The sequence below is a fragment of the Periplaneta americana genome, chromosome 4 (assembly GCF_040183065.1).
Source record: "Periplaneta americana isolate PAMFEO1 chromosome 4, P.americana_PAMFEO1_priV1, whole genome shotgun sequence".
NCBI lineage: Eukaryota > Metazoa > Arthropoda > Insecta > Blattodea > Blattidae > Periplaneta > Periplaneta americana.
In genome coordinates, this window is record NC_091120.1 from 169675645 (window position 1) to 169679854 (window position 4210).

Below are 4210 nucleotides of genomic sequence, written 5' to 3' on the forward strand. Positions count from 1 at the left end.
AGTGACTCTGATTAATAATATGCAGATAAAACAATCACGACAAATCGTGAAATAGTTATAATAGCGAAATATGAACACATTCGCGAATTATTACTATTGCGTCGTTTTATAGCGAATTTCATATTGAGTTTTTCACTTGAATTTGTTATATAACCATTACATGGTATTTCAGGTGTTCTGATTAAGTTACATTAGTGAATCAAAAGACGAAGAATTCAACATTTCACTAATAATTTGAAAATGTTAATTTGGGGGCTGCAAGTTTTTTTTTTTTAATGAATGTGTGTTAAATAAAGTCTCAATCCAACAAAATATTGTCTATTAGCCATAGCGCACCTTTACCAGAATGCAACGAACCTTTAATGTCAATTATTTGGAAAGTAATATTCATACCGAATTAGGCTAATACTCCAATTACAAAATAATAATTGTATATAGTCCACACCTGTGGAGTAACGGTCAGCGCGTCTGGCTGCGAAACCAGGTGGCCCGGGTTCGAATCCCGGTCGGGGCAAGTTACCTGATTGAGGTTTTTTCCGGGGTTTTCCCTCAACCCAATACGAGCAAATGCTGGGTAACTTTCGGTGCTGGACCCCGGACTCATTTCACCGGCATTATCACCTTCATATCATTCAGACGCTAAATAACCTAGATGTTGATACAGCGTCGTAAAATAACCCAATAAAATAAAAAAAATAATTGTCTTTTCCAAAATTTCCATTAATCTCCGCCAAGAGTACAAATCAATCTCCAACAATCTCCGCCGACGCCAATGTTAAAAAAATAGATGATAAAATTCATCTCCATAAATACCTGCCCCTGATTATGTACCTTAACTCCTCTAAAATCGGAAAATAAAATTAAAATACATAGGAGAATCGAAAAGTAACGCACAATTTTTTGTGGCAACGATCTTAATAGATGAGTAAAATAAAATAATGCACAAGAAAGCTATAGGTTTTACCTACATTTCAATACAGGACACATTTCTCCCATCGTGATATCATATTCTGTATACCTCGTTCATAAAGCTCAATTTTCTGAGCGTATAGCCACCTGTGCACAACTGATTCCACTCCTTTTTTGAGCACGTTATTTTACGACGCTGTATCAACATCTTAGGTTATTTAGCGTCTGAATGATATGAAGGTGATAATGCGGGTGAAATGAGTCCGGGCCCAGCACCGAAAGTTACCCAGCATTTGCTCATATTGGGTTGAGGGAAACTCCCGGAAAAATCCTCAACCAGGTAACTTGCCCCGACCGGGAATCGAACCCGGGCCACCTGGTTTCGCGGCCAGACGCGCTAGCCGTTACTCCACAGGTGTGGACTCCACTTCTTCATCCGAACCGATCCCTCATAGGGATTTTTTCATTGCTCCGAAGACATGAAAGTTAGACGGTGCGAAGTCTGGGCTGTAGGGTGGATGACTGCCGCTTCAATGCCTCTGACATTGGATGGTGTTGCAGCGGTCACTGGTAGGCCGAAACGTGCTTCGTCGGCGGTCCTCTTCGAAAAACCTGCACCACCTGGAGATGTTGCTACGGTCCAGACAATCAGCACCATACACCTTAATATTTCCCTGTGGATTTCACTCGGACTTTTTCGTTTTACCCACAAAGAAACGGACTACACAAGTAGACGATGCTAGCACACACGCCATCTTTACTCGGTAGTTGCCGCTCGTTGCGTCATGGTGAACCAGATCGAGCCATTGCTGTCTGTAGCGCAAGACTCAAACTATCCAATTTTTAACGTACTAACCGAAATAGTATTCCATAAAAAATTTTGTGCGTTACTTTTCGAACCTCCCTCGTATTACAATTTAATACATAATTATTGTTGTTGATGGAAGAAAGTAACGTACCTAACCATATTCTTCGTCTACCACAAGTTTCACTTGAACTCGTAAAGATTTGGGATTAATTCGCCAGTCTGAATATTTTTATAAAACCATTAGTTTTTCTCAATTTTTTTTCTAGAACTGTGCTTCGATCAATTCATACGGACCCACTCATCGTCATTTAGATACAGTCCCAATTGTTGGAGGTGGCAACAGACTGTGGACTATGGCCCTTAGAAACACGAAGGCTACCATTGATACTGGCGAGTAGCTGCTCTTGCAGTTTGGTGGATATAGCCACGGTACGATATGGTGAAGTCTCTCGACCACAAACTTCCAGTAATGCTGTATGACATTGTCGAACATTCTTGCCTCTTGCAATCTGAATTTCAATAAAGCATCTTTGTTCGTATTTGCTAGATATTGTAGAGAGCTACAGATAACAGTCTACAAATTAAACTCACTACAAATATCTTATAAATGAGATTATTGTCTTCAAACTCACAGATAACATACATCAGATGCTCTTCTTTCTCACGGTTATCAGCTTGCATCATTTATCGCTGATAGTGCCACATACAAACATTGTTGGCATTAATTATTGAATGACCCATGTAATTTTGAAGTCTGTAGGGACATGGTGAACGTAATTTTAAAAATTCTGAGACGTATTTCTGCATTTAGCTACGGAATTGAAAATAGTTTTTAATTGCACTCACATGCATATTGGCTAAAAAAATTATACCAAAGTTGTTATTATTTTGGTCCAACAGAATAATATCTGTTATAGTGACAATTAATATTTGAGAAGAAAAATTCGTTCCGGCGTCGGGGATCGAATCCGGGTCCTTGGTTCTACGTACCAAGCGCTCTGACCACTGAGCTACGCCGAATTCAACCCACAGTACCGGATCGAACTCTCCTCCTACAGTGTTATTTCCCTTTTGTGGCCTGACTCCAAGTTGGGCATATACGTTGACGTTTATATTTCAAATCAACTGCCATTATACAAGGAGCGCACTCCGCTGAGTGACTAATGGCCGAGATTCCGCAGTAAAGTGCACAGCAATCTGTACAGAAACATGCACTGCTAGCTAGGCGAATTTACTAAAGATGTTATTATTTTGGTCCAACAGAATCCCGGCTCCTTGTATAATGGCAGTTGATTTGAAATATAAACGTTAACGTATATGCCCAACTTGGAGTCAGGCCACAAAAGGGAAATAACACTGTAGGAGGAGAGTTCGATCCGGTGCTGTGGATTGAATTCGGCGTAGCTCAGTGGTCAGAGCGCTTGGTACGTACAACCAAGGACCCGGGTTCGATCCCCGGCGCCGGAGCGAATTTTTCTCCTCAAATATTAAAAAATTGTAGTACACTTATTTTAGCCATTTTATTTCACGTCCTTTTTTCACGCAATTCATGAAAGAAGCAGGATGGAATCACTAGCATCCATGTGGGATCGAGAGTTTCTCAACACATGGATAGAAATTTTCAGCGCCTCTGCCTGCCTGCTAGTCTGACCTACTATATACAGTATATATCCAAGATGTTACGGTTTTCTGTTGATTTTTCTTCCTTTCAAGGAAGAAAGAAAATAGGACGCATGGGAGAAGAGACTTTGTGTATAAGTTCTTATTCTGAATCGGAGCTATCCGCCTTCTGCTCTTCTAACGGGTTTTTCTATATTTTTTCCATCTTTTCCCCTATTTTTTTATTATTTGAAACCTTTCCTTTCACATCTTTCTCTCTTACTCACCCCTCTCCCTTACCCTTTTTTTTTATTCATCTCGTTGCGAATTGAAGGGTACGCGTGCCTGAGTTGTGCCGATCAAAGGCTGGCCAGCCGGACCGGGCGCACTTTGCTAAAGAAATCCATCACACATACAGGCGTCATTGGTTCATGAGTGGACTATGTCGCTGGCTTTCAAAATCAAGTAGAATTCATACGTCTAATGCTACGCTTCACATTTTAAGGGCAGCGGGCTATGAACTCGTATAAAAATTATGGCAAAACAAACAGTAGGCCTAACACTTTCGACAATATCTACCATAAGATTTATGACAGCCATAAATAAATGTTATCACTAAATCTTGAAAGAATGCTGAATTGAATAGGTGATAGTTCCTTTAATTTAGATTCTCTATTTGTCCTTTACAATTTAATTGTTGCAACGAATTGAAAATATACTTAAACATAAGATCACATAGGTACATTTTCTTGGTAAACTAATGATGCCATTGATCGTAAATTTTCATCATATTGGCTTAAGGGGACACTCAACTTAAAAATTGGAGAAAAAGTGTCATAGAAATGAAAAATTAAATTTCTACATTAATTTACGTGACAGAACTAAAACAATGCG

At 39.6% G+C, this 4210-nt stretch overlaps 1 non-coding gene across 1 annotated transcript; it reads left to right on the forward strand.

Moving 5' to 3' along the window:
• Positions 1-3111: 3111 nt before the first annotated feature.
• On the forward strand, positions 3112-3184 carry TRNAT-CGU (transfer RNA threonine (anticodon CGU)). The gene has a single exon. It is a non-coding gene; the product is annotated as a tRNA-Thr (tRNA).
• The last annotated feature ends 1026 nt before the right edge of the window (positions 3185-4210 follow it).